The sequence below is a fragment of the Arvicanthis niloticus genome, chromosome 5 (genome assembly GCF_011762505.2).
Source record: "Arvicanthis niloticus isolate mArvNil1 chromosome 5, mArvNil1.pat.X, whole genome shotgun sequence".
In the NCBI taxonomy this organism is placed as follows: Eukaryota; Metazoa; Chordata; class Mammalia; order Rodentia; family Muridae; genus Arvicanthis; species Arvicanthis niloticus.
The window spans coordinates 88,621,005-88,641,117 of NC_047662.1; the positions used below are offsets into that span (position 1 = coordinate 88,621,005).

Sequence of the window (20,113 nt, forward strand, 5' to 3'; positions counted from 1 at the left end):
GGAACAAAGGAACAACCAAACACAAACTGAAACAAACTCTTGAAATAACAACACTGCCCCTGGTTTGACACAGCAGGTTAGTCTGACAGAAACTCCTTGGCTCCTTGGTCTAGTTTCTTATTTTTCCAGCTAGAGTAATTTTGGTCAGATAATTAAAAAGATTCCTTACCTCTTTCCCCAAATTCCAGAGATAGTCCATTCCATCACCAGGTTTGCATCCATCCTTGTGAGCTCACGTCTTTACTTCACTTTGGACCAGGCTCCCTACACCTTGTTGGAGATGCCCAGCTCCATTGCTCTTTCAGTTTCTGGAGCCACATCATTCATTACAGAACTTCTGCCTGGAAGCTTTTACAGTGCACTTTGTATAGTCATCTTTCACATTGTATTTCCCCAGCAAAGTATTCTCCGACCAACAGGCTACTTTAAGTATGCCTAGAATCTACTCTCACTTTCATACACTGTGGCTCACTTAGAATCATGTTGGGTCTTTCAATATTTTATAATTACTGTCTTTCATTGTTGTTGCTATAATTTGTGTCTCTCACTAAATTAGTATACAAGTAACCAAAATTTACCAAGGTCTGCTGGAACTCAGATAATCTAAGTATTTTATAGAAGCTCTTAAGAGTAGCCTTAGAAGAAGATATTGGTATTGTCTTTCCCATTTTACAGATGTGGAGATTGTGACAGAGAGCAATTAATGTCTGTATTCAAGGTCACATGGCTTTTTCAGAACATAGCTGATAAACAGATATAAGCTGTTTACCTCTATCTGACACAGGGGCCGGAGCTCTATTTGTTATCATACTGTCTTCCACACCAAGCTCCTGTCATGTAACAGGGATCAGTACATACATATTGAGTCATGGGAGAAAACTAATTCATCTTAGTTAGGATGCCTTTGTTCTTTGTTGCAGAAATAGAGGAAGAGGACAGATAGTACACACAGTAATGTTGGTGGCTAGAACTTTGTCTTCCAACCACTTGATAACTCCATGGGCAAGTGCCAGAGACACCAGGAGAGCTGGCAGCAGGAACCTGTGCTTGCCATTTAGTGGCTCAGGGTATCCATTTTTTTTTCTGTCCTGAATTGATGGAAAGGAGCCCCAAAACTCTTCCAATAAAACCCAGTCCAAGCATCCTGGGAAGGGATAGCAGGAGTGGCTGCCCAGTGGACATTCTCCATTTCAGATGTGGTTAAGGGCAGAGTTCCCTGTTGGTTTGTCCTAAACTTTCACCCCACGATGAGTAAGGGGATGATTCACCAGAAATCTATTTTCACTAGTAAATCAATTCCAACTCAGCACAGTTTCCATTGCCATGGAGGGCAAACCACAGCCATATTGAGTTTGTTAATATTTAAAGCTAGAGTTGGGCAGTTTGTAGATGACAAAGGCAGTCCTTTGGGGGAAATATACACATGATTTATGGTGTGATACAGAGGTTAAGGACAAGGGGTTCTTATCATACCACATTTTATTACATCAACTATACATGTATTTAGGTTCTGAGGCAGTTGCTGTGGATACAAGGCAGAATAAAATAAACATTTTTTCCTGGGGTGTGTTATATTTACCATGTTGACTGTTCTGATTCAAGGTAGTTAACTATGTTAAGTCCAGAAGAACCTTAATAACATGTCATTTGAGGTCATCATAGAAGGATCTAGAAGACTGACAAGAGGTAGTGGAGGAGTTTTTCAGGTAAAGGTGGAGAACCAATAGAGACTGGAAAGATGAGAGGATTGTGAGGTACAGAAAATGGTTGACACATTGGGTCTGAAGGTGGGAAGACCTGGGGTGACAGAGGAAGATACAGCATATAGAGTCTTCCAGTGAGGTGTGGAGCATACCTCAGTCACTTCTGTCATTTTCATCAACCTCAAGTTTAATTCCACTGTCAGAGAAGCAGGAGGAAGGCAGTAATGATAGCATCAGTCTATGTGACACCTCTTTCAGTGGTCCTGGCTAACAGTCCTGCCCTCTAAGGGTTTGGGCTATAAGTACTTCTTTTATGTTGTCCTTTAGTCATTCCTTTACCAATCCTTCAGGTGATATCAAAATTGATACCAAATTAACCATAATCAAATTCCTATTACTTCAGAGCATTCAATTTAATGCTGAAAAGATAGAACTGAAGACGATAGATTAACATTATATGACATGTTTGCATGATATTTTTACAATAAAAGAATGCACTGAGGCTTTCAGAGGTTAAGTAGTTTGATGAAGGTCACACAGGTCAGGATCCTGGATTGAAGCTATGGAAATTCCCTGGTTTCCAAATCTTTTATATAAGTATGGTAGGAACATATCACAAAAGAGCTGAAGATAAATTAAGACAATGTGTGTTGGGGCTGAAGAGATGACTCAGCAGTTTAGAGCACTTATTGCTTCTTGCAGAAGACGTAGGTTTAGTTTTCAGCATGCACATGATAACTCATAGCAATCTGTAACTCAAGTTCCAGGGGATCCAATAGCCTCTTTTGGCTCCACAGATATCAGATACACAGGTAGAACACATGTATACATTTAGGTAAAACATGCAGGCCCAGAAAATAAAAAAAAAAAAATCTTAAAAAAAGATTGCATATGTATAAAGCCCCACACAGCAAGTCACATCTAGTTATTCTATTTTGTTTTGTGTTGGTGCTAGGGATTGAACCCAGGGACTTGGAAATGCTATGTGATTGCTCTGCTATTGAACTAGATTCATGTCCCACTCTTGCATTTTCTCTTTCTTAGAGTTAGTGCTAAACAGAGTTTGGCTGGGCTCCAGGAGAGCTAAGGTCTTCCAGGGTCATTTTCATTTCAGGGCCATGCATCTCCACGTGCATTCTGTGCAAGATGATATAGCATGCTTTGGTTTGGCCTCTCAGTATAATAGCTACAAGAATAAACAGGCTAGAGAACCAAGTGGCATCAGAGTGGTGTTGGACAAGTGATTACAGAGTAGGCGACCAGACTGACGTATGTGGCAACCGTCCATTTCTTAAAACTCACCAAGTTCTCTTCTGGGACCAGGTCCAAGGCCAGTGAAACCCATCATCTGGGGACCGTTAGACTTTAGCCCCTGATGACCTGCATGTCTTTGTGCTCTTTGACTCCACAGCAGTGGCCGCATCTGAAAGGGCTTCAGACTTGTCTGAGTTGGTGGTTACATCCCAATTTCAATACTTGTGTACTCTCTGATATATATGATATATGTCATGCATATCATATATATCACACACATATGAAAGAGTAATCATTCTAATCACACACATACACACACACATACACACACACACACACACACACACATATATATATATATATATACATATACATATATACATATATATATGAATGATTCTTTCATGTATATGTGTGTGGGAATTGATCCAAAGATACAGAAACAGATAAAATGCAAAAGGAACACATATTTTTAAGTTATCCTTTTCTATACTTTTAAAAAGCATATGGTTGTCCCATGTACAGCCATTACTTCATTTCCTAATTCCTGTTACCTTTTTGTCATCTCTTTTAAATTTGCATTTTCATATAAATCCCACCATTCCTTAGTCCTTTTGTCTTCTCCTTCTTTAGTTTCAGGTTGTAGTTTATGAGGCCAGATAGCTAACTTGGCCAGGTAATCAAATAGCTGTTATTTCATCTCTAGGTAGAGAAGATAGAAAAAAAAAAAAAAAACAAACAAAAAGAATCAAAAACCAATAGCAGAAGAAATGAAAACGAACCCCACCTACAGCCAACAACCACCACCAGCTCTAATTCCTGCATCCAAGCTTTAGCTCAGGTACCAGCAAGACCAGCATGAGAGGGTTGACTGTGCGTCCCAGTTTTGATTGGCAACAAGAGTAAAGGTGCTTTTCCTTTGTTTATTACAGGAGTTAACCCAATCCTTCATTTGTTTACCCCACCCGCATTCCCACGCGATGCTTGTGGGTGAAAGTCATTCCCAGTTCTTGTTTTCTCTTTAGTACAGGAGGGACCGTCACTTCCTGTACTTGTTTGTGATCAAATCATGTTAGACAGAATCTCCATTTCTTATTTAAAATTAATATGTGCGTTGCATTAGAGAAGACCAGTGTGAAGCCATTTCAGAAACAATATGATCTGTTGTGGAAATCCTACCACACAAGTGGTTTTTGCCCAAGGAGAGTGGACTCACTTCACCAGCCCACCCAAGTGCTTTGAGCCTTGAAAAAAACAATATGGGAATCAATGTTCGTTTCTTTTGAGACATCCTAATTTTTTCTTCAATGGCTAAACGTCCCTCTGAGGGACGTTAAAAACACCTTCACTTATCTGTTTTTTTAAAACAAGAGTTTTAGTGAATGCTAAAGAATTTTAAAGACTTTTCAGTGTCTCAAGTTACTATTGCTGAGCCTATTTATAACGGGTCCTTCTGTTCATATTGGTTTTGATGCTAATCTCCTAAAATTTGATGGTGTATAGTATACAAATGCTCCATTTGTGTGTCTGTTGTCTTTTTTTTTTTTTTTTTTTTTTTTGAGTCTGCATAACAGAGTCAAAATCTGGGGAATTGAGGGTATACTTTAATGTAGACCTCTCTCTCAGCACATTTAAGACCCTGCATTTAACTCCCAGAAATGCAATGAAATAAAATAAAAATTTAATTCATTGTCATTCAATCTGATAAACACCCACAGTAATCCTGGTAGGTTTCAGGTGATAGCCAACGACTAGAGAGGAAAAAGTTGAGCATGGACTGTGGAGGAAGACATGAGCTCCACAAGGTAGCTTGCTTCAAACTGGATAATATCACTGACTGAAAAGTATTTACCATTCATGTAGCAAACTGCCTGGCCAGTAACATTTCTATGTAACTCATCTCTTCAGGTCATAACTCTTGTTTTATCTCAATTACAGTCACATAAGATAAAGCACTATTGTTCGTTAAAGGAGAGAATCCTTAAGTTTATCAAGACTGAAAGTGGTGTAAGTATAGGGCCTAGATAGTTTATGGTTGGGACAAGAGTCACACACGGTTGAATATAAATTCTGTTTTCTTTCTTGTACCAGACTGTACTTATCTGTTAAAAAACAAAACCACACACATGAAAACAATTATGGTCTAATTTTTTTGTGTTTCAATATGGAACAAATAATATTTTTTTTCCTAGCCAACCCTACTACCATTGGTTCTCCTAATGTATGAGAACTTAGAATTGTCTAGAATAAAGGAACTGTGTAAATACAAGATGTTGTTATTGTCACCATTTGACAAGACAAATGAAAAGAGATGAACTGAATTATCTTTTGTTTCACTGGGACTCTTTAGCTGGGACAACTTGTTATTTTCATTTGCTTTTGCTATGGAATGATTAATGCAACACAGTGCGGTACATTCAGATCTTAGGACAAATCTCACCAAGATCAAATAGCTTCACTTCACGGAAGAGACATGATGATGGTGTGTCTAGATTAGACTATGACATCTAATTTTCATGGTGACACACCAGGCTTGATTTTAGGAACCACGAAGCACTAGTTGAACTAGTTCTGACTAAAATTGTTTTCCAAGTAGAAGAGGGGCAAAAGAGAAAATAATCTTGGTTTCTATAATAGAGAATGTATTTTCCCCACAGCTTTTTAGGAACATTCTTTTCCTTCCACCCTTTCCCTTATTTCCTCTTGCAGAGGAGCTCAGGACCACGAAGTGGTGGCTACACTCCTTTCTGTGATCAACTTTGTGGGAGCTGCTGACCAGTCCTATGTAGCTGGTTGAGCACTCCGCTCTTCAGTGGGGAACTGCTGGATGGGCACAGAGGCCACCTGTATCCCCTCAGACCAGTTGGCCACCTTAGGCTCAACAACAGGTAAACTCAGGACCTGGTGTAGTCAATTCACCCTGAAATTCCTCCTTGGTCATAGCCTTCTCAGCAACAGCCTGTTCTTCTTTGTCAGTCTCTGTGAAAGTGAAAATCAGGCATAGCCTCCCATGGGTCTTCATGAGATATAGTATCTCGTATGAGGAGTACTTCCTGGGTCAGCATCCACATCATTAGACCCCCTGGGTGAGCTCCCTTGTTGTTGCATGGGATGGCAATGTCCACATAGTGCAGGGGAGAATCTGTGTTACATAGAGCAATGGTGGGCAGGTTGTCATAAGAGACCTCTGTGGGGGGGGGAGGGGTGGTCAGCCCTGGGTCAGTCACCACTAGAAGCTGTGGCTCCCTGAAGGCATCTTGGATCTGATTAGTGATGGTTCCAGGTGTAAAGTGGCCAGCAATGAAAGTGGCTCCAGCGGCAGCAGCAAACTTCAGCACAGTTTGCTGGCCAGTGTTCCTGGAGAAGATGACTCTGACATCAGCGCAAGCTTTGAGCAGCAGCTTCTGGTCCTCTTCAGATTCATGATGTAGATACTGTTCCTTTTCCTTTTGTAGATGGTAAATGTACTGCTCCATCTAAAAGTCAAGGTCAGTGCTGTCTAAGTGGGTTCCTGCAGCAAGGAATTTGAGGACATCCTCCTCCTTTATCTACAGGACATCAAGGGCTCTGGACATTGTGTAAGGTTCCCTTTAAATTGCCATGGGCATCAAGAACAACACCATATGGACCTGTCATTGGGCAGCATGAAAAGCACAGAGAATGTATTTTAAGGTAGATAAGTAGTTAGTGGGTGTTTTACCATTCAGCACTCCTCACAGACAGGTGATGTTATAGTTGTCAGCATAACAGAAGCAAAGAGGTGTCAGGAAATTGGTTAATCTCTCTCATCTAATGGCCCCTTGCTAAAGAAAGTTGTGAACATGTGTATTCAATTCTTCATCTTGGTTCCATAGTGAAGGTGGGACTGCCACTTAAAAACTGTATGACCTAGGATGATTTATTTAACCCCCAAGAAGCCGAGCCTCCTTAGTGATATAGAGGAAACACCATTCAGCTCATGGATAAAACTGAAGCATACAGTTGAATACAGTGTCTGTCTTAAATAATCTAACAGTAAGCTCACGGGTGATAGCACTGTCGCAAAGCTTTCACCATCCATTTGAATGGGCCAAGAAAGCATTTCTCAACTCTTAGCCTTTAGATTCCTCTAGCAGGGCTTGGTCTCAGCCACAGTGCTGGCTCACTTCTTAGGAATTTGGCTCAGAGTCCATCCCAAGTCCCCAGAATGGCCCACATTGAGCAAGAGGCAAGAAACCCTCTGAAGGAGGTACATTGCCATGTCAGTGTTTTTTGGGTACTTGAAGAGGTGTCACCTGGTCCTCACTATCACAGCATCTTGGCCTTTTGTTCTAATCTGACCTTGATGGAGTGTTAGTGAAACTGTCACCATCAATGGGATTCCACGATAACCAGCTTTGGCACAAAGGAAACCAAAGCTGGTAAGACTAGAGTCAGGGCCCTGATAAACCTCACCTTTGTGCAGCTGACGTCTTTTGTGTAACTGTGATATGACTGGCATACGATAAACCAGTACATACTTAATGAATGAGGTTGAAGATAAGCATACATTTATGAAACTGCCCCATGAATAATATCATACAGATAGCTGTTACCTCTTGCAGCCTTCTTTTTGTGAAATAAGATCACTTAATAAAAAATAAATCTCCTGGGAAATTTTCAAGTATACTGCATAGTCTAATGAGCTATAAACGTACTAGGCTTAGGTGCCACCCATAGCTGAAGCTGTGCTCCATGCAATTGACAAACACTTTTCCATCTCCTCTCTTCACAGCTACAGGAAACTGTCATCCTGCTTTCTGTTCCTATAAACCTGCTCCCTGTAGGTTCCTGCTAGAGATGGGATCATGTAGTAATTGCTCTGGGGCTGACTTACCCCAGCCAGCATGTCTTCCAAGTTCTCCATGTTGTAGTGAATGGCAGGACCCCTTTTTCTTTTATGGATTGATAATTTTATAATGAAATGATGCTAATTTATATATCTTTCTGCACTTGTCGAGGTCATTTTTTTTTTGCCTTTCATTCTGAAGGCTTAGTATATCATCTCCCTCAATTTGCCTGTGTTACAAATTTTTTTTTATTCTGAGAGCAAATCCTATTTGATCACAATGTGTGATTTTTCTGTAAAGTGTTAGTAATCTCAGTTTAATAGCATTTTATCAACCATTTCTATACTTATACTCACCAAGAATATTGGACTAACATTTTCTTTATTTGTAGTGTCCTTTCCATTGGGGTGTCAAATGGACCTCTAAAAATCAATGCAGAAATATTTTATATTCTTCTACAACTTTATTGAACTAACATTTTCTTTATTTGTAGTGTCTTTTATATTGGAATGTCAAATGAGCTTCTAAAAATCAATGCAGAAGTATTTTATATTCTTCTATAACTTGGGAAAGTTTTAAAAGAACAAATGTTAATTACTTAAATGTTTGGGAGAGTTCACTGTGAAGCCATTTGGTTCTAGGCTTTACTTCTTGTGAGTTTTTTTTTTTTTTTTTTTTTTTTTTTAAATAAGCCCTTTTATTTCTTTGATGGTTAAAGAGCTGCTCAGGCTTTCTAAACATGTCAGTGCATTCTTAGTGGGTTGTGTGTGTTTAGATTTTTTTTCTACTTCACCTAGATTGCCTAATTGGTTAGGATGTAACTATCCATAGAAATTTCTTATTATCTTTTTGAACATAAGATGTCATTTGTAATTCTCCATTCGCATTCTTGATTCTATTTGATGTCTGTTTCTGTGACTCTGTCTCTCTTCTTCCCTCCCTTCCTCCTTCACTTTTTGTGTTTGTCGATAGTCTTTATTGTTCCACTGATCAATTAAAATAAATTATAAAATGTAGATTAATAATGTTCCCAAATTTTCAGATTGGAAATCCCATAAAAGAAAGCTAGAGTAAGAGCCTGGTTGAAGGTTATGAATAGGTGTGTTGAGCCAGGATACTAATGGTCAAGGGTCAGATATAGAGGTTCTACCTGAGTACTGGGAAGACTGAGGATCCAAAGATTCAAAGGATGACAACTCACTCTTAGATAGAATTATGGTCTGCCCAAACTATAGTGAAGTCAAGGCAGTGACAACTCTTAGTGCCTAGACTACAGAAACCAAAATTTATTTTGCTTAGGGTATTTGCTATAATACACACCCCTCTTTATATATATATATATATATATATATATATATATATATATATATATATATATAGACTTAGCTAACAAAATCTTATCCAGCTTCTGGATAAACATTTTATTTCTTTTTACATTATTATATTCATAACAAAGCTTTATTGTTATTTATTAGTTATGAATATAACCTTGTTATTATATAATAGTTTTCTAAGCACTGAAAAGCTAGGGGAAGTGGTTGCAGACACCTGACAGCCACATGTTTATAAAATTCAGTGACATTTTCAGGCAAGCATGAAAAGGATAATCTTGAACTTGTGTTAAACATATTTAGAGGCCAGTGAGACTAAACATGGTGTTGATTGTATCTTCAGCGTGTCTTTACATTTGAACATATTCTGGGTTAGATGGGAACACAGAAGTCCTTCTTAGTACTTCTCCCTTGGCCCTACCCTTCTCTTATAGGGGTCTCCCTCAATCCTCCCATTTTTATTTGACACCACATTCAGGGAAACAATGAGGTTTAGAAAGCCTTTAACAATAGGTTACACCTTATGGGAGGCAGTTAGTTTTCTCTTCCTACTGTCTCTAGAATTAAACTCAAGTCATTGGGCTTAGCAACAAGGGCTTTTATGTGCTAATCCATCTCTCCAGTCAAAATCTAGAGTCTTTTGGCAAGCCAATTTTGAATTAATCGATACCCGGCAATACTGACACTTCCTGAACAAAACCAGGAAGCGTGATTACAAATCAAGGGGTCTTGATACCTTTGAATCTTTAGAGAATACACTGTGAAAGAGAACAAACATCTTGGAAAGGACAAAAATTTTCACATGTCATAGTCTAAAAATATGGTCACAATTTAGGATTGACAGCTTTTAAATGCCTTGCTAGAGGGTAGAAGAGCCAACTTGGTCAAAGTCTGGACAAAGAATGAGAAACACTGAATGAATCCAGATACTGTTTGTGGAGGCTAATTTTTTTATTTATTTATTTATTTATTTATTTATTTATTTATTTATTTATTTATTGTCAACCTGACACAAGCTAGAGCCATCTGGGAAGAAGGAATGCAAATTTAAAAATATGCCCTCATCAAGCTGTTTGTAGGCAAGTTGGTGGGACATTTTCTTCTTCTTCTTCTTTTTTTTTTTTTTTTTGGTTTTTCGAGACAGGGTTTCTTTGTTAGCCTTGGCTATCCTGGAACTCACTCTGTAGACCAGGCTGGCCTCGAACTCAGAAATCCGCCTGCCTCTGCCTCCCAAGTGCTGGGATTAAAGGCGTGCGCCACCACTGCCCGGCGGGACATTTTCTTGATTGATATTAACAATTAATAATTAATGAGGGATGGTCCAGGACATTGTGGATGGGCCACCCCTGGGCAGGTGCTACTGGATTGTATAAAAATGGAGACTGAGAGAGTGTAGGGGAGCAAGCCAAGAAACAACACTCCTTCATGGTCTCTGCTTCAGTTACTGCCTCCATGTTCCTGCCTTGAGTTTCTGCCCTGACTTCCCTCCATGATGGACTGTAAAATGTAAAGTGAAACGAACCCTTTCCTTCCCAAGGTCATGGAGTTAATCACAGCAATAGAAAAAAAATTAGGGTACAATTTAGTCACCCCTTCTGTGATCTTTGGTAAGTTTCTCTCTGAGTATAGGAACTGTCAACTATAACACAAGGGACCTAGACTATTTCAGTGATTTCAAATACATTTTCATACTTATGCATTCCTTTATTTAAGTAAATTGTGTTGACATTATAAAGCAATAAACTATTAAAGCAGATTTACTCTGTTTGAAGTCTGGGTGGCTTTGTGGTTCAAAGCTTTACCTGCATATATCTCCTCCCTTCACCTGTGGTTGTTGGTTGAATGCTCCTAGAATAAATGACATCTCTCCACTCTTAATGTTTTTTGCTTTATGAAAAGGCAGTGGCTTTGTAGAAGTTAACATGCACACAAAACTCATGCTGAGCTTTCTTTTATAATTTTTTTTGGAAAAGTAAACACTGAAGCTAATAATTCTTTAATATATCTCAGCCCAGAGAATGTGATGCTTTAAGTAATGCTGTAAATAGCAGACTTCAAAAGAAGTCAGAAGATATGTTTATGAATATAAATCCACATTTAAACATAAAGGCTTCTAAGTGGAATTTATGGAGCATAACTGGTTTTTTGAGATTCTGTAAAGTTCTCATAGCATACATGGGTTTCACAATGAACAATTCCCATACAAGTCTACTGACCCCTGAACATAGATATGGCATTAATGAGTGCTTTGATATACTGGGTACTGCATAATCAGTTGCCTCAAGGATGTTGAGATTATTCTAGAAGAACTTTGAGTTTGCCATGTGGTTGGTAGATTATTAATCTGCAGTTTCTGGTTCATACCTAGCTCTTCAATATTTCTGTTGAATGAGTAGAAGAATGCAATGTCTCTGAAAAATCCTACTGATGACTTAAGCTAAGACCTTAACAAGAAAGCACATCCATGAATACAGAAGCTTTTGAACTTGACTGGTTATTGTGCTGACCTGCACTTGATTACTTAAGCATAAGCCTATAGAGTTGTTTTGTGACCTGAGATCATAACTCCAAAACCATGAAAGTGGAGTCCTTAGGGATTTAGATTATGGCTACAGAGAAAATAGTACTTGAAAATCAGACCTTTAAGCATGTTCTTTAAGAGAAATTGATAATCATCCATTTCAGAAAAATGTTAAGTGTGTAATTTATAAGATGTAATTCTGTTTCTGCCTCCTTGGTGGTGAAAAGCTCTGCAGTTTTAATTGACTCATCTATTGTCTGCTTGATTGGAAGTTTTGGTTTCGTACAAGCAAAACCAGGAAGAAAATCCCATTGAAAGAGTTCTCAATCTTCTCTTTTCAAAACATGTCTTAGGCTTACAGAGTTGAATCAGCTTCTCATCTTGCGTTTGTGATTTCAAGCTGCATAGAACATAATTGCAACCTGAATTCGGGATGGCTATTATGCTCTTGTGTGGTATTGTGAAGCGTACAAAGCATGGAGACAGCATTGTCACCTGTGCTTTCAGCAGAGATTTGTATCAGTTACTTTTCCTGCTGCTCTGACTAAATACCTGACAAATTCCAACTTAAGGAAGGGTTGATTCTGGCCCAGCATTTAAGAAGGGAAACAGTTTGTCATAGCTGGGGAGACAACATGGCTAGTCACATTGTATCTACAGTCAGGAAGTCAGGAAGAGATGAATGTTATTGCTCATACTTTCTTGTCCCCTTTTTTCCTCCTACACCCCCTTTTAAAAATTCAGTATAGTCAGACATGCCATGAGATGGTACCACCCAGATTCATGATGGGTCTTCCTTTCTCTGTTAAACTTCTTTGGAAATGTCTTTGGTGGACACACCCAGAGGTGTGTCTCCTAGGTGACTCTAGATACAGTCAAGGTGAGTAACCATTCCCCAAAGGTCCCAAGGATAAATGAGCCTGACTTAAATGACAGGGGAAGAATCAGTGTTTGATTAGAAATTCCTCTGAGCTCTTTCTAAGTAGATGGGTAATGCAGCTAAAGGAGCATGCGTCACTTCAGTCTGTTCCACTTGACTATAATCTTCAGCCACTACTGACTTATATCAAGGTTACTTTAGTTGACTAAATGAAGAAACAAGCTGCTTAATGGCTTATAAAAGTGCTCAACTGTAAGGTGGAGACTACGTTTAATGGAGTGATTTAATGGAAAGGATTTTTTAAAAAATGAATGAACTCCACACTTTATAATGAGTCGATAGTAAATGCAATAGCTTTCCACTCATGTCCCAGGGTTATCATTATTGATATTGTACAATGCTATAATGTAGTAAGGCATTCAAAACTATGAGTGGGACTCTGTTCTCAGACTCCACAGTCCTTAGAGTCTCATGTGTGCTTCCTTTGATGACATTTGCCTTCTCTTTGGATTTAGCACCTGTCATCCCATTCCCACTTGCCTCTGATCTTCATCAACTTTATGCTGTTGTGAGGTGGGGAGGCCTTGTGTTTCTGAAAGTGTGAGTAAGGTTTCTAAGAACATACTGAGGGGTACAGTTTCAGTCGAGTGTGCACTAAATTAATGACATTTGGGCTGTTCCTTTATGTCTGTTTATTCCCTGGCTTTGAAAGTGTAGTATTTCTACTTATGTTGTATGAGTAACACGTTCCTTTGGCTCATTGCAGAATATTGATAAACTTGACTGTGAGAGACCATTGATCTGTTCTGTTCACTAACCATGTGTGTAGAAGGCATGAGATATTTCAAAATAGTCTCTTACTACTCACCCAATGACAATGTGTGGTTAGAAGTGAACTGGCTAAGAACAAATAATTTAATAAACTCTTTGATTAAAAACAGAAACCTTCCAAGATACACAAATGCCACAACACATAGTCATTGAAACAATACCAGATGAAAAAATGACTGTGATAGTGTGAATAAAAATGGCCCCTGTAAACTGATGTGTTAGAATGGTTGGCCCATAGTGAGTGGCATTAGTAAGAGGTATGGCCTTGTTAAAGTAGATGTGACATTGTTGGATGAAAGATGTCACTGTGAGGGTGAACTTTGATGTCTCCTATGCTCAAGCTACATATCAAGATGTAGAATTTTCAACTCCTCCAGCATCAAGTCTGACTGCACACTGCCATGCTTCCTGCCGAGATGATAATGGGTTAAATCTCTGAAACTGTACGCCGGCTCCATTTAAATGCTTTCCTTTATAAAAATTGCCATGATTATGGTGTCTCTTCACAGCAATAAAACCTTAACTAAGATATCAACATATCACTAAGTGATGGAATGGAATATCTGTCTTTTAGTTGCATGTTCATCTTGTACCATATCTTATAAAGTTGGTCTACCTTATCTTGGTAGACCAGATTTTATACAGGGTCAAATCTCTATCATGATAAGTCATGTCAAATCTCCAAAACTACACTTTATCTGGACATTAATCTTTTTTCAAGCGTTCCTTATGATTTTCATGCTCAAGGTTCTCTCTATAAAGTAAATACAATCATTCTAGTGTATTAGATTGACTGTCAAATTGGGAATAAAAATTCCCCAGAAATCTTATATTAAAGTCCCTTAAGGGAGGGCTGGAGAGCTGGCTCAGTTGTTCAAAGTACTTGTTCCTCTTACAGAACACCCTAGTTCAGTACCTAATACCCACACAGCTTACAAGCATGTACCACTTTAATTCCAGAAGATCGGGTACTCTCTCCAACTCTGAAAGCACCAGGCATCATAAAGGTATACATATACACATGAAGGCAAAAACTTATCTCTGGAAAATAGAACAAGTAAACCTTAAAAAAAAAATAGTCTCCTAAAGCAGCAAAGTAACACAGAATGGAACCCTAAAATTGCCAAAAAAAAAAAAAAAAAAAAAAAAAAAAAAAAAAAAAAAAAGCAGGCTAGACTAGACGCAGACAAATTTGTACTAACCATGTACAATCCTTATTTTCCTAATTTCCTCCTCCACCAAAATAATAAATAAATAAATAAATAAATAAATAAATAAATAAAGGAATTGAAGCTGAGCTTGGTAGCACATACCTGTATACCTGGGAAGCTGACAGAGGGATTATAAATTTCAGACCTTCAAATGCTACAGTCTTCTGAACCTAGAGATACTCCTTTCAAAATAAAAGTGAAAGAAGCCTGGGGATGTGGCTCAGTGACAGAGTGCTTGCCTAGAATGTGTGAGACCCTCGATTTAGTTTTCACCATCTCAAAACAAAGACAAATAAAATTAGGCTAGAGTTTAAATAACATGTTTTAAAGTCTGCTCAAACCATGGCCTTGGGCCACTTCAGCACAGCAGGCTATATGAAATCCTGAACTTTGCTAAGAAACTGAGAGCTTATGTACCAGACATGGGAATGAACAAAATAACCATCTGTTCTTGACTGTTTTTCAGACTCCAAGCCAGTTCTATATCTTCATTGTTCTCAACTGCAAGGAATAAAGAGCACGCAGTGCTTAGAGTTCTCCTAGTAGTAAAAAATGCATGTGATCCGACTTATAAGGAAGACGATGGCACCAAATGAAGAAACTTGGGAGTACAGCAAATGGCAAAGGGGCATCTGAAGAAATTAGGAGCCACATCTCACCTCTCCTTGGCTGGATTGCTGGACTTTTATATTCTTTGTGACTTTGTATATTGCAAACATTGGTAGCAATTAAAAAGTATAACATGAATTTATTCCATCGATCCCAAAATGATATAGATTATCGCTATGGCTCTTGGTTGCCTCTCAGAGGTTGGAGGTTGGCCCCTATTGTTCAAGGCATCACACACTTAGGACGTAGGACTCAGATGCATTGAGTTAGATTTGACCTGAAAGCCTCTTTCTTTATGTTCTAATTCCATGGCTTCAGAAAATTCTATGCAAGGCACAAAGAAAGAGAAGCAAACAGTATTACCCAGCTGTAATACTTATGAGCCATGACAATGATCAGTGTGAAAAATATTTGTAAATATTTTCAGATTCAACGAGTGGTACTCACATACATATTGGTGGTAACCAGCAGCTGTTTAATTGGGCTTAAAGTCCATTCAGCAGGAGAGAAATTATGCCTTGTATGGGAAATTTAGTTGGCTTCTTGGGGCTAGGGATGTTATGGACCTCAGAAAAAAATGTACTATCACCATTTTTCAAGACCAGCATTTTTCTCACTATATTTTAAATATCATTTTATATTGACCGATAAGTATAGCTGCCACCCCTCATCAAGAAAGCCTCTCTTTACAGAAGATGAAAATCATCAGAGAGAATTATAATTTGACACATTGCAGAGCTCCATAGATCCTGGGGAGTCCAGCTCCAACAGATACATCTGCATTACAGCTCCTGCAACTTTGTCTCAGAGAACACTGCAGAAAAAGGCATGCAAAGATTTTAAGAGCTAGAGTAACAGAAGTCAGCTGTGAATCAGTCTTTCCTAGAAATGACTGTCTGAACAATGGAAATATCAGTGGACAGGTTCGTGGGCAAGGGGGAAAATTTCACTGGGTTCTAACTCTAGACAAAGAAGTAGAGGCAACTAATGAGTGTGGGGAAAAGGAGAATTGGTTCCTTCCTGAGATGAGTCCCCTTATTGATTGTCAAACTAAGAGTGGTCAGCCATGATGTTATATACACACAGCAAAAAAGGACACTATATATATTATATAACATATATACTATATAATATCAATAGAATATTATATAAAGTGTAATATATAGCATATTATATAAAGTGAATATTATATAAAGTGTAATATATAGCATATTATATAAAGTGTATACTATGTATACTATATAATATCAATATTATATTATATCACCATTATATAATTATATTATATTATGGTATAATATAATATAATATTACATTATATAATTATATATATAATTATAATATTATATTATAATATAATATTATATTATACTATATAATATCAATAGAATATTATATAGTATATATAGTATACACTTTATATAATATGCTTATGTATTATAATATATAAACAATATAATATATTTGTATATTATATAATCATATTTAATTTATTATTTATAACATATAATAAATGTAACAATAATAAGCAAAAAGAGGCTATCAGTTTGAATGGGTACATGGGAGGAGACTAGAAGGAGAAAAGGGAGTGAGGAAAGTGGTATAATTTTATTTCAATTAAAACATTTAAAAAGAATTCATTTAAAAAGAATACTGCTAGGTATTTAAATACTAAGGGATAGTATGTAATTTATCTTTACATTTTAAATTCCTACAAGGAGCTAAAATATTTGATGAATATTTGTGGGTCAGATTGAATTTTTTCCACCATATTTCTTTGACATCCATTTAGACAAGTGTTTTTTGTGTTGTCGTGATTCATGCCCTATTCACATGTACTGAGTATTTTAATAATCATAGAGTAGAGTATTGGGACTAAAATTAGAACTTCCTTCCCTTTAGATCAAGATCTTACTTTCTGCATAAGAAAAAACAGGGTTCACAAAGGTAAAAGGACTTAGGATCACACAGATAGTGGTTTTCTAAATGTAGGTTCCATGAAAGCAAGCACTTATAATGTTTTAAGTGCATATCTATATGAAGACCACTTAGGAGGGCCTGAGACAGATTTGATGCTCAAGAAATATTTATTAAGTAGATAATTTAATGTCATCTATTTCAGATCTCTTCTCTCACATTCTCCTGTAGTGACTAGGTCTGTATGAACTAGGTCTCCGAGAGGGTGCAATGTACAAAGCTTTTCTTTCCTCACTAAGAGTCAAAAGCTCATATATTGTGAGATTTATGATGAACTGGGTTATAAATCATAGTTGTTACTACAAAGGAAATGAGATATGAAATCTATGGAAATCACTGTAAGGGGGCCTTGCTTTCTTCATTGTTGACAGTTCTCTAGTAAAGCTCAGGATGTTTCTGACCTGATGCATTATGGATCAAGTGCAGTAACCCTGTATAATGGAGAGGGGCAAAAAGCCAGGGTTGGGCTGAAGGAAGATCTGAATGCATAATTGGCTTTATGGGGGCCAATAGACAATCCTGGGGAGCATTTGGAGGGAGAAGGGCTATGTCTGGAAACATATCTGATCACCCAGGGCCTGGGGAGTTAAGCAGTGGCTGCTGTGTAAGGACAAGACTACATTTGTGGGAAATGAATTGGATTATGGTCTCATGACAGCAGGCCAAGGAAAGTCACATGAGGTTCCAGCATTACACCAGAAGGACCCACACCTATAATCAGACAACTCTACCAGGTCAAGTTCCTTGATCAATGAAAGAGTGCAGGAAAAAAAAAACCACAATTCTATGGGCAGGCTGAGCTAGACTGACGAATACTGGCTGAGATAATATGTAAGACACTAGGTGAGAGTCTTGAAAAGGTGGAATCAGATCTCAGCTATAAATTCATTTTATTTCTCAGTTTATCGACACGTTAGAAGCATGACATCATTCAATTCAAAACCCTGGAACACTAAACAATGTGGGAAGGGGATGGGTAAGTTATTGCTGGTCAATTATAACCTCACTCTTTCTAAACCGGAAGACCTCTTTGGGAGGCATTAGTGTAGTCCAGGACAGCAGGTAACCTCGGCCAGTTTCCATCATTTCTAGTAAGTTGGTTCAAGCTATTCACTAATCTCTTGCTGTTTACTTGAGGACAGCTAGTCACTTGTGTCTTAATTTGGTTCTGAGCTATAAACACTGGAAGACAAGGAGAAATGCTTAAAAGCATTTTATACAAACCAAAGAGTGTCTAAAAACTCTCCCCCTTCATTTCAGTTTTGAAGTCATTCAGGTTGATGGTAGCATATCTTTAAGAGACTGTGTTCCAAAGAAGTAATTTCAGACAGGAACCTAAATTTTAGACTAGAACGAGGAAGTAGGCTTCAGACATGAAAATGACCTTGGGCTAAGATAGGGAAGTAGGCTCAGATACTTTGGTCATCCTGATAAGCCTTTAGAAACACTGATCATGGGAGTGTTCACATAACTGGGTTTAATGCCTTGCTTTTTCTTTGACTATTGGTGTTTATTGTCTTGCTTGTTCCCTGACTATTTGCATCTATTGCATTGCTAGACCCTCAACCTAGAACTGACCTTATTACATGCATGTAATCAAAATGGTATAAAAGCATAAATGAAGAGGGGGTATAGGATAGGGGATTCTAGGGAGGGGAAATGGGGAAAGGGGATGACATCTGTACTGTAAATAAATAAAATATCCAATAAGAAGTAAATAAAATGTGAAAAAAAGAGACTGTGTTTCAAGCAATGTCTTAAACCATGTGTCATGAGCTCTAAAACCAGGTGATTACACAGACATGTGTCTCAGCATAATTGCTTTATTTTTTTTTTATGAGTGCCTCTTTCTCAAATTTTGGTTTCAAATTTTAGGTCTCCTCCTTCTGTTGCAGGATCTGTTAGGTCTTTCTGATTTTTTTTCTTTTTTTTCTGTTATGGAGTCACTTAGCTCTTCTGCAAAAGCCCTCCAATGCAGTTCAGTATGATTTAGCAGAACTCCAGTAAGGACTTAACTGAATACTGCCTATACTGTGTCATTGAAATTGGGGACTTTCAGCAAAGCAGATAAGTCAATCTGAAGGCTTCTCTAGGGGAGCCACACAGCTGTCGACAGCACATCCTGTTCACAGCTTCAGCCCCTGGAAGTGCTTTCATTCAGCAGCAAGTCCAGCCTTTCAAATGCTGCAATGGAGGCCTTTGTTGGCAAGTGCTCTCTGTCTGTGTGCACAGAGGACTCATTCTTCCATGAAAGGCCAGGCAGCCTGCTGATGGGCCAAACCAGTTTACAGTGATGTTGCTCTCGGGAGGGAAAGGCAGGCAAGCCATTGGTATGGCCCATAATGGAGCCATTTATCTCTCTGCAGCTTTGTGTCCATACAGCCCTCCCTAGTACATGCCACCTTCAGTGTGCCTTCTGTACCGAAGCTTTTGAGAAGCAATACTTAACAGACCGAAGTATTTCTGACACTCCCAAGATAAATTCCTGAATATACAACAGAGGCGCTTACAAGGTGCTGTCTCCAGGGTCCCTCGGGGAAATGCTTTGAGGAGAAAGTAACATCAGTCAGTGCACACCCCTCCCTCCACACACCCACCTTTTCCTTTGATCTTAGCATGTTTACCTGTGGCTTACTGGTACCAAGACAAACTAGGTATGGAACATTGGGCTTTAAAATAGGTCTGGCTCTCCAATAGGCGTCCTTTGAAGTCAGATCCATTATGTATTGTTTATTGCCCTTTCAAGCATGCCCACATGTATTTCTAAGACCGAGGCTCGTCTTTACTTATTCAAAAGAACACTCCAGTTTGTTGCCATATTGGCCATCCTTTGATATTTTTTTCTTTCTTTTTTAAGACGAGTGAAATAGTACCTCTGGAGTCCATTTTGTCCACTTACAAAGTATTTTAACAATATATGTTAAGGGCAATTTTACATCTCTCTGTACCATTACTATCTTCCCAAGCACAATTATATGTCAAGTGAAC

General features: G+C 38.2%; 1 pseudogene; it reads right to left on the reverse strand.

The window, feature by feature from the left end:
• Positions 1-5,672: 5,672 nt before the first annotated feature.
• On the reverse strand, positions 5,673-6,532 carry LOC117708771 (small ribosomal subunit protein uS2 pseudogene; annotated as a pseudogene).
• Between the last annotated feature and the right edge of the window lie 13,581 nt (positions 6,533-20,113).